The 12295-nt window shown below is 41.7% G+C and overlaps 2 protein-coding genes across 4 annotated transcripts in view; one reads left to right on the plus strand and one right to left on the minus strand.

The window, feature by feature from the left end:
• Window positions 1–12295, plus strand: part of DOCK1 (dedicator of cytokinesis 1) — a 268915-nt gene that overhangs the window by 101001 nt on the left and 155619 nt on the right. The gene's annotated exons all lie outside the window — the stretch shown is intronic.
• INSYN2A (inhibitory synaptic factor 2A) overlaps window positions 1–12295 on the minus strand; it is a 46446-nt gene that overhangs the window by 17234 nt on the left and 16917 nt on the right. The window lies entirely within an intron of this gene.

Here is a 12295-nt window from a genome sequence, read left to right on the forward strand (position 1 = left end):
TTGAAATGAAAATTGTTAATCCAGTATTTGTACATTGATACTTAGATTTTTCTTTGTAAAATCAAAAATTTAGACTCTTTTGAAGCTAATTTCATTTTGTTACATACAAAAAAATGCTGGCAACATTTCTTCAAAGTTGTTTTTAGAAGTGGGGAAATAATTTGTGCAGGGAACTTTGGAGATGTGGAAAATAGATCCAAGTCAGGATTCCTCCAGGGAATGAGGTTCTGCCTCAAGCCCAGGCAGCTCAGCAGATTGACCTCCAATTATTCAGGGCTGCTTTGCTTAACCAGGGGCATCTCTGCCCCTTCCCTGCCCTTGCAGGGACAGAGCTCCTCTGCTGCCCTGCCAATGAGCAAAAATTAAAACCCAGCATTTGGAAAAAAAAAAAAAATAAAAAAGGCTTAATTTTTACCTGGCAAAATATCCAGCCTACGTAATATCAAGTTTTAATGGGAAATGCTGCTCCAATTCTGCTCCAGTTTGATGCGCCTGTTCCCAGGATGAAAAATCAGCATTTCTGAGGTGCTGCAGGCTGTTTGTGCAGCTCAGAAAATGATCAGCTGGGCCTGTGTCACTTTTCTTTCTGATTTTAAGGATTAGCAGTGGCTGGGCTGGTGGCACAGCCCCAGGCTCTGGGTGCAGCTCCTGGCACTGTGGTGGCACCAACAGAAGTTCATGAGAGGGTGAATCCACTTCTTTCAGACTTTTTTTTTCCTTTTAAAAGCAAAATGCAATGTGGAGTTCTTGCTGTCTTTAGATGATGGTTGTTATTTGGCCTCAAAATTGCTTTTTAATCAGATGCTCAGATTACCAACATTTTTAACATCACACAAAAGTCACATCATGGAACCATGGAATGGTTTGGGTGGGAAGGGATTTTAAATCCCACCCAGTGCCACCCCTGCCATGGCAGGGACACCTCCCACTGTCCAGGCTGCTCCAGCCCCAATGTCCTACCTGGCCTGTTGTTATTTTCCCAACCTGGAAAATGAAATTCGAGATAAATTTAGGGTAGGAGGTAATATAAAAGTGGATTTTTATTGAAGGTTTTCAGGGACAGTTATGGAAAGATGCCTACAAAAGTCTACCCTCACAGTGGTGAGTACATTTTTATAAGTTTTAGGAAATTAGCATCATTGATGAAAGTACTAATTAGGAGGACAGGTGGTGGTGCAATTTTCTCTAGGTTAAGCTCCTTTTCTGGAGTTAGGCACTAAGCTGTACTTTGTCTATGAAATGTAACTTGAGGAGTTGTTCTCAGCCTTGGTAGTTAGGGAGAACCAACCTAGGATAGGGGTCTTGTGTTTCTCAGGGCTTGGAGTTCTGGAATTTGTGCTGGTTTTTGGTCTAGGGAATGGAAAGTTTTTTGAAATATAATAGGTTACAGAGCTCCAAATATATGTGCAGAGAATGCAGAGGACATAGAAAAGAAAAAAAAAGGCAAACACTAAAATGGCATCAAACCCACCTTCCTTCAGATGAGTTCCTACTACTGAAAGATGTGGAGAGGAATTCACACAGAGCAAAATGTCCATTTGGTGTGCTCCTCCTTATGGGAAAACCCCACTCCTGGTTTATATTTGCTCTTATCCTCTCTAAGACAAGCAATTCCTGGTTTTCATTTTCCCTCTTCAGATCTTTCAGAAGCTGACATTCAAATTGTCCCTCCTATGAACCTGAGACTTGTAAAACTTTTTTTTTTTTCCCCAAGCTATTGATCAGCTCCTAAAAGCTCTAACTAAAGATACAACATTTAAAATCTAGAGATGAGTTGGGGAAAGCCTTTATTTACTGAGGGCATAAAGAAGAGTCAATAGCTGCCTTCAGAGGGATGTGGCTCTGCTCTTTATAGGTAAAGCCATAAACACCCTGTGCTGGTGCCAGCTCGGTTTGGTTTTTTTATTTAAAGCTCTTTTCCAGCTGGGACATTTTCATTCATCTTCGTAGCCCTGCAAACAGCTGGAACTGGATGATCTTTAAGGTTTTCCCAACCCAAACCATTCTGTGATTTGATGGTCTTTAAATGCATAATAATTCTAGATTTCCGTATACATAAAAGCATATTTGTTGGTATAAGGCTGACTTGCTAAGCTGATGAAAATGGTCCTTGGTTGTAAGTATTTAAAAATGAGATGATTTTTGGATGATGAGTTTGAAATCCTGATCTCTCAACTGCCACATTCAGCTCTGCTTGGTTTTAGCATCTGTGCAGTTCTCAGTCTGCACTGGCTATAGTGATATATTAATTTTCCAGTTGGATTTAATTCTTGATTAAATTTTCTTAAAGCGGTTTTTCTTTACTGAGTATTTTTAGCTTTTCAGAGATGATTTTTGCATATTTTCTATTATTTCCTTCTTTGAGTGATCCTGTTAGAATTCCCTGAAAGCCCCAAGAACACTCCATGGTGTCCTAATGTTTGGTTTCCATCTGGCAGTTTCAGAGCTCTTTAGGCAGGACTGAATTATGTGAGTGTTAGAACAGTGTAAATTCAATTATTTCTACAAAAATTAAACTCCTCATGAAAGAATTTTGTTGTTGATACCTCAGGGCTTTGGACTTTTACTTTCTTGTTTTCACATAATTATCTACACAAACACTTGCATGGAATTTGTCTCGTTCACACCAGCAAGGATTTCACTACTGGCACAGCATTGCCATGCAGATTTTAGGCAGTGAGGAGGGAGATTTTCAGTGCAGACTCACAGAAAAACAGAGTTTCCATCAGTTTTGGCTCCTAGGAATGATTTGAGAGCAGAGTCTGGATGATACCAAGAGAAGGAGAGCAGAGTTCTGGGTGATGCTGCTTTCTTTGTGCCATACAGTGTTTGAGTAAACTGCTTTTTTCCTCTTCCTCCTAAAAATAATTTGTAAAGTATTCCCATGTAGGAGACAGACCAAAAACGTCATCCTTCGTTAGTAAACAAGTTGTTATTTCCGCTAAAAATAAATTCTTTCAAATGTCAAGTCCTTCACAAAGGAAAGTTTCCTACAGAAAATCTGTCGCCTTTGGAGAGGAATGGAAGTTGTTTTTGGCCTGGTGGGATGCCAGGGGTTGTTCCTGGAGTTTCAGCCTGTTTGGGATGAGATTGTTCTGATGGCCATTGCTCCACAGCTTCATCCTCATTCCTCAGATCCTGTGGTTTCTATTTTATGGAATCCCAGACTGGTTTGGGTTGGAAGGGACCTCAAATCCCACCAAATTCCATGGGCAGGGATCCCTCCCACTCTTCCAGGGTCCTGCAAGCCCTGTCCAACTCAAAGGTCCTTGAAGGATGGGTGTAGGTGAGTTCAGTTTTTCTGTCTGCATCTCTCCTTGGAAAGGAGATCTCCTCTCCAGTTTTTCCCACATTTTTCCATATTATTTTCAGGAGACTTTCATTTTCTGTCAGGTTAATATTTTTTTATTTTTTTTTAGCATTCTGGGTACAACCTGAGCTTAACCTCAATTAACACTCCCAAGTATTAAAATATCATAATGAAGAACAGCCATTTTGCTGACATGGACTGGCAGGAACTAAGAATAGGCTGCAATTTTCAGAGCAGCCTAAGGGGATTACACTCTCTAAATCCCTGTGAAACACACAATTTGTGCACCTGCTGGAGGCTTTTTTTTTTTAATGCCAACTTTAACATCAAAATCTTTGCATTTGAATATTTTTTGCTTGTATAAATTACAGAAGCCCCATTGAGGTGGGAGAGGGAAGCGTAGATCTGTGTATGCTGATTTTTTTGTTTTAATGGGCATCTATTAAAAACAAAGAAAAAAACTCCTAACATTTATTTAGAAGGATTGATCTGTTAGATCTGGAATCCCCTAATGGGAGGATTTTCCAGAAGTGGCTGTGGTGGGTACAGAGCATGATGCTCCTGATGTTCCTCACACTTTTGATGGATTATCACCAGCAAGAAGGATGTACAGACTTCAATAAGTTGTTTTTTTTTTTTGTTTTTTTTTTTTTTGGTTGATGTTTGTTATTTAAATATAGTGAAACAAATGAACTTAGGCAGGCAGTGGGCCTTTGAAGTGTGTTTGAAGTGACAGTTCTGGCCTTGCTCAGAGGAAGTGCACACCCTTCTTCTCCTCAAGTCTTTATATTAATTGGAGTTGTTTTATTATTTCCTGGAGCTGCTGGGACAAGTTATTACAAAGCTGGTTAAACCCTACTAAGCCCAGATTGATTTGGGTTGGAAATGATCTTTAAAAACCCACCCAGTCCCACTCCCTGCCATGGGAACACTTTCCATAGACCAGGCTGCTCTAAGCCCCATCCAACCTGGCCTGATGTTGCCCATCTTTACAGAAAAACGCTTTAAAAATCAACAGTTGCATGGAGAATTTCTCAAAATCTTTGTTTTTTCACTTTGAAGTATTACAGAACTGATAATTCCAGTAACTGTGCTTCAAGAGAAAATTGGCATTATTATTACAAGCATAATCTGCCTTTTGGCAAAATAAAATGACTCCACTTTGTCACAAGAGTTTTAGTTGTCCTTATGACTTGAGTAAGTCATTTTTCAGCCATGTAAAATGCAGAAAAATCTCTTGTATATCTTCTGCATCTTATTTTATGTTAAAATAAATCCTGCTTAGCCCTAGAGGCTTATTCTGCCCTAGGAAAGCTTTACCACTTTAGTTCAATGGGAAACTCATACAAATGTATTTGTATGTCAGCAAAATCAGGTTTTTAGTGGATTAAAATCTCTAGTTCTTTTAAAAATTTCAGATTCTGCTCCCAAACCAGGTCTGGGCAGGTCTAAACCACCTTGGGCTAAAGGTGTTCTGAAAAAACACTTTCAAAGTAGAAAAAAATGTTTTAACCTTTTTGCTGCTGTGTTTTCCTGAAGTTGATAATTAGCAATTAGCAGTTGGCATTTAGAGAGGATAAAAATCAGGATGGATGCTGTGCTTCGAGGAATTACCTTGAGGCTCTTCTGGATGCAAACATGGATTTGCTCCATGTGTTTCAGGGTCTGGTGCTCTTGGGTTATTTTTGATTTCCCTCCTAACTATTTTTCTGTTTTCCATGGTTTTGTATTCTGTTTTTCCTGTTTCCCTTTGTTTTGTTTTCCCACTCGGAGATCACACATTTTTGATTTCCCTCCTAACTGTTTTTCTGTTTTCCATGGTTTTGCTGTCTGTTTTTCCTGTTTCTCTTTGTTTTGTTTTCCCACTCGGAGATCACACATTTTTGATTTCCCTCCTAACTGTTTTTCTGTTTTCCATGGTTTTGTTGTCTGTTTTTTCCTGTTTCCCCTTGTTTTGTTTTCCCACTCGGAGATCACACAGGTCTAAGTGATCCCAGCTTTGTGCTGCTGGGTGGTTTTCTGACTAAGGATTAACTAAACCTCAATGAAAAGAGTTTTCCTCTCAACAAAGCTCATCCCATTCCACCCCCTGCCCTGTACAGGGACAGCTTCCACAATCCCAGATTGCTCCAAACCCCATCCAACCTGACACTCCCACACTGAACACTCTTCTCTCTCTTTTTGTTTCAAGGTTGATATTACTGATCTGGCTTCTGAAAACAAACAAACAAACAAACAAACCCTTTGCCATGTACAGAAACTCAGTGGTGAGATTTTTCAGGCTCTTTCCAAGACAGTGGTTTGTCTTTTGCTGCGTCCTGACAGTTGGAAGCAGATGACTAATTTGCTTTTTGAGGTATTTGCACTGTGGGTGTACAGCACGACTCCCACGACAGCAATTCAAATGCTTTCACCCTGTAAATACATTTTGTATTACACTCAGGTTAGTCAGGGAGTCTTGTTTTTTGTTTTTGTTTTTTTTTTTTCTTAATAACTATATATTTTAATAAGACTGTTGAGTTATTAAAAAAAAAAAAGAACAAAGAGAATTAAAATGTATTTCAAGTGAAATCACAAAATCTTACAGGAATTAGGTGTGTACAAAGTCAAACATCTCTCCTGAATATTTGTGCCTCTGTTGTCTCATCTGAAAAATCAGGAGGATGATTAAAATGTCAGCTTGTGGTGTTAACAACCATTCGGGGAGTTTGCTCTGGTGGAACAGCAGCTGCATTGCTGCTGGGCAATTCTTGGGCCAGGCACTTCCAGCAGGTTATCAGGGAGCACATTCCAGCAGCGAGGTGAGCTCTGTCCCTTCCCCCTTCATCCCAGGTCCCCCTGCTGTGGTTTCCCCCCTGAGGGAGGATTCAGGACTGGATTTGGGTTTTTTGCCTGGATTTGGGGTTTTTGCCTGGATGCCCAGAGCCTCCTGAGCCAGCAGCTCATCATCAGATCTGCTGCACCCAGCCATCCTTTCCTGCAGCTTCCAGTGTTCCTCTTCCCACTTCCCACTGCTCTTACACACTCAGATCCATGGAGTTTTACCTTTAATTTTGTGTGTGTGACTTTTGGGAGCAGCTGGGGTGATGTGTTAGATGGTGGAAATCCTTGTGCCCTCACAGCTGCTGCTGCTCCCACCCTGAGCTGAGGGGTTCCTACAACTGAAACAAAACATCTGGGGTTCTGCTTGGCTTGGACTTCTGAATTGAGGCTGCTCCCAGGAATTGTTTCTATAAAGGAGGCGTGATGGGAGAAATCAAAATATGTGGTATTATTACATCATTTTGCTATGATTAAGATTTTAGTGCAAGCTCAAATACCCTGTGTGCATTCTATCTCTAAGCCTACACTGGCTTCAAATAATAACTGCATCAGCCAGACTTGTTTAAAATTCCAAACGTTGTGCAGTAGCATGGATTTAAAAGAGGGAGGAGAATTTCTGGCCACTGCTGCTGATGTTTGTGTGGAGCCAGTGCTTGGTGTTCCAGGAAGGCCTGGACTCGGGGTTCTGGGCTGGTGACAAGGTGAGGATCAGGCACAGGTTGGACTTGGTGGTCCTGGAGGTCTTTTCCCACCTAAATAATTCTGGGATTCTGTACTTGCAAGAAGGATGGGAAAATGCATGGAGATAAAACCAAAGAACAGCAGGAAGGATGATGGAAGTGCTGAACTCTGCCTGTTGCAGCCTGAGCAGGTCCCAGTATTTTGTGTTTTCTCATTTCCATGGATAATGAGAATTATCCAAGTGAGGAGACTCCACAGACCAGGAATGTGTCAGTTGCTTGAGTTCTGTCCACAGTTCCAGGTCCCATCCCTGGAATTTCTCTGGAGCTTGTGAGGATGACAATAAAGTAAACAAATCTCTGATTTATCAAAGAAATGACCTGACTGGCTCCAGGTTCAAACCATGCCAGAGGGTAAATTTCCTCTCAGTGCCAAAATACCTCTGCTGGCCTCTGCAGTCCAGCCTCTCATCCTGAGGAGTTACTGGACCACACACAGATTCTGTGGCTTTAGATGGAATAAAGGCTGATGGAGATGGGATATTGGGAAGGAATTGTTCCCTGTGAAGCTCTGCCCAGAGCAGCTGTGGCTGCCTCTGCATCCCTGCAAGTGTCCAAGGCCAGGCTGGACAGAGCTTGGAGGGGATGGTGGAAGGTGTCCCTGCCCATGGCAGGGTTGGAATTGGGATGGTCTTGAAGGTCCTTTCCAACCCAAACCATTCTGGGATTCTCTGACACTGGAATTGAGGGAAAAAAATCCCAGTGTTCCCCCATAGAGTTGTGTCTGTCCTCTTCTGTTTGGTTCATGCAGAAATGGAGTAGACATCATCCCCCGTCATCATCCTATTAGGAAAAGAGGTCCAAACACAGCTGGGAATGTTGGGATGGATTTCCAGCCTCCCTTGGAATGGCAGTTTTCCTTCCTGGTTGACCTGGAGCACTGATCCCTCCATGACATGCAAAAACCATCACAAGAGAGCATCACAAGAAGCTCAGAATTGGCCCAGTTTCACTTTACTGTTTAACGTGGAAAAAATGGCTCCATGGCAGGGAATTACTCATCCACCTCCAAAATTCCTCTGTTCTGGCAAAGCTCAAAGCAAAACCTGTGAGAGCTGTGGGACAGTGTGGACACTTGAGGTTTGTTCGGGGGTGAGTGGGAGCAGTTCCAGCTGAGACCCAGCAGTGGCCCAGGGGTGGGGTCAGGGAGGATGGACACATCCATGCCTGGGAACTCCTCACTTCACTTTTCCTCAGGCCACAGATCCCAGGATCTGTGTGGGTTGGGAGGGACCTTAAAGATCATCTCATTCCAAGCCCCAGACCTGAATCCGGCTCAGGTCTCCATCATCTCCCAGTTTTTCACCTTCACCTTCCTAGATGTGCTACACAGGAGCTTTTCTTTTTTTTTTTTTTTTCTGGAAGCTCTGCAGTTTAAAAACAAAGCCACCCCCATCTTTAGACAAGTCTTTTTCCTCTTTTTTTGCCATTTTTCCTCAGTCAGGATAAGAGATAATTGTACCTTTGTGCAGGCACGGGGCTCAGAAGGAGGTGTCAATTAGAAATCAGTTGTTTCATCTCCTGGTGAGGGAACAGCAGTGAGAAATTTAACACTGTAAAGCTCGTTTTGGTCCCATTTTTACAGGCTCTTGTTCTCTGCATTCTGGTACTGCCAACAGCCAAACTGCAGTTATTGAAGGATTATTCTAATTGTGAAAACTTGTTAATTCCTTACCTTCAGTCATCCTCTTTTTATTCTTATTTAAAAACTGATTTATCAGGGAAACTCTCCTATATGATTTGGGCAGCTTGGTGACATTGGGAAGCTTCTGATCCATGGTAATTCCTACGGATATCTTTAGCAAAACCATTGTTTGCTTACACTTTTTTTTTTTTTAGTCTTTCATTAATAGACTCCATCAGTGCTTCCAGATTTGAATTGTGGGGATTTGCTTTTATTGGCCTTTGTGTCCCTGCAGCCAATCTGCTGGAAAAGTCCTGAACCTTAATTTCACTTTGAAGCTGCTGATCCTGGGCTGGAGCAGGGAGGTGTGGTGGGGAATGACATTTTTCTTGGTTTTAAAGTCCACTGAATAGCAACCAGATAGAAATCAAATTATTTTTCTCAGTAGTTCAAATACATTTCCATTAAATTCTGCCTGTACAATATATGCAGATAAAAAGCTGGACTATATTAGCAAATTAAGTTCTATTTTTTGAGATTCAGAACACTCCTAGTGGCATTTTTTGGGGGGAGAAAACAGAGCATTAATACCAAGTAACCTTGGTAAAAAGATTATTCATTTTTTAAATGCTTATTCCACATTTTGGTTGTTGTTAACTGTTCATTTTCCTTTTCCCCCCCCCTCATTTCCTTGATGAAAGCCTCCCAGCAGTGCATTCCTCACAAAGGATTGATAGAAAGTGGCTCTGACAGCAGGGTTATTGAAGAGCTCTTTATCTTCAATGTTATGGTACCCAGGTACTCTGAATTATTACACATTAATGTTCCAGGATGTCTGTGAACTGTGAGACTTTGCCCTTTTTATCCACTCTGCCAATCTGATCCGAAACTTGGATTATCAGCCCCAGAATAGATGTGTCCAACTCTAATGAAAAATCCTGTCAAAAATATAAATCTCATCCTGGTTTGAAGGCCTGTGAAATAGTGTGCTCTGAGATACTCCTGCCTTTGGAGATTCAATTCCAGACAGGTTTTAGGGAGCTAATTCAGAAAACAAAGGAATTTGAGGTTAAAAAAAGGAATTTGAGTTTAAAAAGGAATTTGAGGTTAAAAAAAAAAGGAATTTGAGGTTAAAAAAAGGAATTTGCTGTTAAAAAGAAATAGAATTTGAGGTTAAAAAGAAATTGAATTTGAGATTAAAAAAAAGGAATTTGAGGTTATCAAAAAAAGAATTTGAGGTTAAAAAAGATGGAATTCAAGGTTCGAAAACTGGAATTTGAAGTTAAACCTTGGGTGATGCTGGATTTTTTTACCTTCAGTGATATTGGATATTTCAGTGCTCAGTCTTTTATCATCAGCTTTCATTGGTTGGTTGGTTTGGGATTTTTTTGTGAAAGAGAATTTTAGATAAGAGATGTCAAGGAGATCAGTGGACTGGCAGCAGGTATTGGAATAACCTCCATGGGGTTTTGGGATGCAATGGAATAGTTCCAGTGGTGAGGTGGCAGTGTGGGCCTGCTCTGCTCCAGCTGTGCTTGGGAGAGCAGGAAAGGGCTGGTTCAGAGATTGGAAAACCAAATTTCTTATGCTGAGGGCAGGTAAATGAACTTTTGGTGTCTTAGTGCTGCTCCTGCTTTGGGGTGAGTGAGCAGCACTCGACCATCACTGATCCAGGGATCACAAAGTCCACAAAACTCTGACTTCTGCAAAAATTACTCCTTTTTCTTGGCTAAGGAAGAGATCCAAAGAGAAGGGAATCCAAAGAGGAGAAAAGGGAATCCAAAGAGATTCCCTGGCTCTGCCTCAGGAAGGTATTTGGGAATGATCTGTAAATGAAGCAAAAATACAAAAAAAAAAGAAAAAAAAAAAATAGAGCAGCTCCAGAGAGAGAAAAGAGGGAAGAATTGAGGAGGTGGTTTCAGGGATAATGAAATGAGTGTGACCATTTCAGGCAGAATGGATGGATGTAAAAATGTCACAGCAGGAAATAAAGGCACTCATCAGAGTCCTCTTCCCAAGCTGTTCTTACAGTGTCCCAAAACCTGGAGTCATTCAGAATATGACACAATTTGTGCATCCCAGATGCAATTTGCTGTATTCTTTCTGCTTTTCATGCATTTATTTGTAGTGAGCTGTCTTTTGTAGTTAAGCTTATCTGTTGTTTCCCTCCCTTTCCAGGTTTTCTCTTAGAAATGATCCTGTTAACCCTTCCCTTTGCCAGGGCTGTAATTGAGAAAAAGCAAAACAAAAGCACTGAGGGGGGGAAATCCCAAACCAAGCCCTGTGCTGTCATTGCTGCAGCTGGTACATACTCCCAAATTTGGGCTCTGCTCTTGTAGACTCTTTGAAGCTTCCTTTTCTCCAGTGTGAAATAAAGAACTGCACTTTGGAAGGTGGGGGGTGGAGGTTGTCCCTGCCTCGATTTGCTCTGTCTCCTTGGGCTGCTCTGAAGAGCTGGGCTGGGAGCAGAGCAAACAAGCCAGGCAATAATTGCTTTGGCTGCCTGGCTTGGATTTGCCATCTCTGCTGAGCAGGAGGATCACTTTGGGTGACCTTGAGGACCAGAGCTGGCAGTGCTGCTCGAGGATGCTCCCTGCTCTCCTCCTCCCTTGGGTGCAGACCTCCATCCAGGCACACAATATGGGCTTCTTTTCTGCTCAGAAATCAGCATGGGAGGCACAAAATTCCCTTAGTCATTGAAAAACGTGCAATGACATTTAAATTCCATCCGTGACAACCGTCTTCAATGGAGTTTGTTGAGAGCTCTTTAAATTCCTGAACCACTGCTGACTAATAGAGGAATGTAAATTAGCTCTGGAACAGGTTCATTTAACTCTTGTCTGGTGTGTAGCATTTGGCCTGGCAGAGTCAAAACACTGTGACTTGTTTTTGTGTGGCAAATTGAGCACTTTGTTTATTAAAATTGCTGATTTGTTGTATAATGAGGAGGGCACAGATTACTGTTCCTTCCACGGGAAGGATTTAGAGGGCAGGTCACTGCTGTTCTCCACAGCAAAGTAATTCTGATTATGTGCTCATCTTCTGCTCTGTATTTCACAGATCTTTGTTGGCCAGGTTTTAGAATGATTAACTTGCATTGTGCTTGCAGTCCTATCAGCCTTAGTGGTGCTCCACACATTTGGCTTCCTAAATTCTCCCTCTGAACACAGACAAATATGTCTGTAAAGTGAGATCCATGATAATTCATCAGAATAAAACCAGAGCATGAAGCTGGGATTGTGTTGTAAAGCTGCACCCTGCATCATGTAATATTCAATGTTTTTTTTAACTCTGAGCTGGGACTCTTAATTGAAGCTGCAGCTCTGCACTTCCTTCATGCATGACTTAAGGCATCCAGCAATGTTTGCTGGGATGTAATTTGCTTTTTTTGTAGAAGCTTCCACACAGAGTGGTAGAACAGCCATTTTGCCAAGGATTTAGTAAATAACGATGCACATAATACAGAATTTTAATAATTTCCTTTGATACTGGGAGGGGGAATCACAATATTTGTGTTTCTGCTGCTGCTCCAGTGGCTTTCCCCTTCCCTTGAAGCAGAGTTGAGTGCTGGCTGTTGTTGCCAATTGCAGATGATGGAGCACTGACATTTTCAAAAGCACACATAGATGATAGGCACCCAAAGAATGAGACTGCTGCCTTCAGAGATGCTGCTACAGTCCTGCTGGCATCGACTCATTTAGTGATGAATTGCAGTAATAGCAGTTCAGGACCTACAGCATATTAGTGAAAATGAATCCACTGAGCACCAGTCCCATGGCACTGCAACAGCACTTAAAG

Source organism: Lonchura striata, chromosome 6, assembly GCF_050655825.1.
Source record: "Lonchura striata isolate lonStrDom1 chromosome 6, ASM5065582v1, whole genome shotgun sequence".
Classification (NCBI taxonomy): Eukaryota; Metazoa; Chordata; class Aves; order Passeriformes; family Estrildidae; genus Lonchura; species Lonchura striata.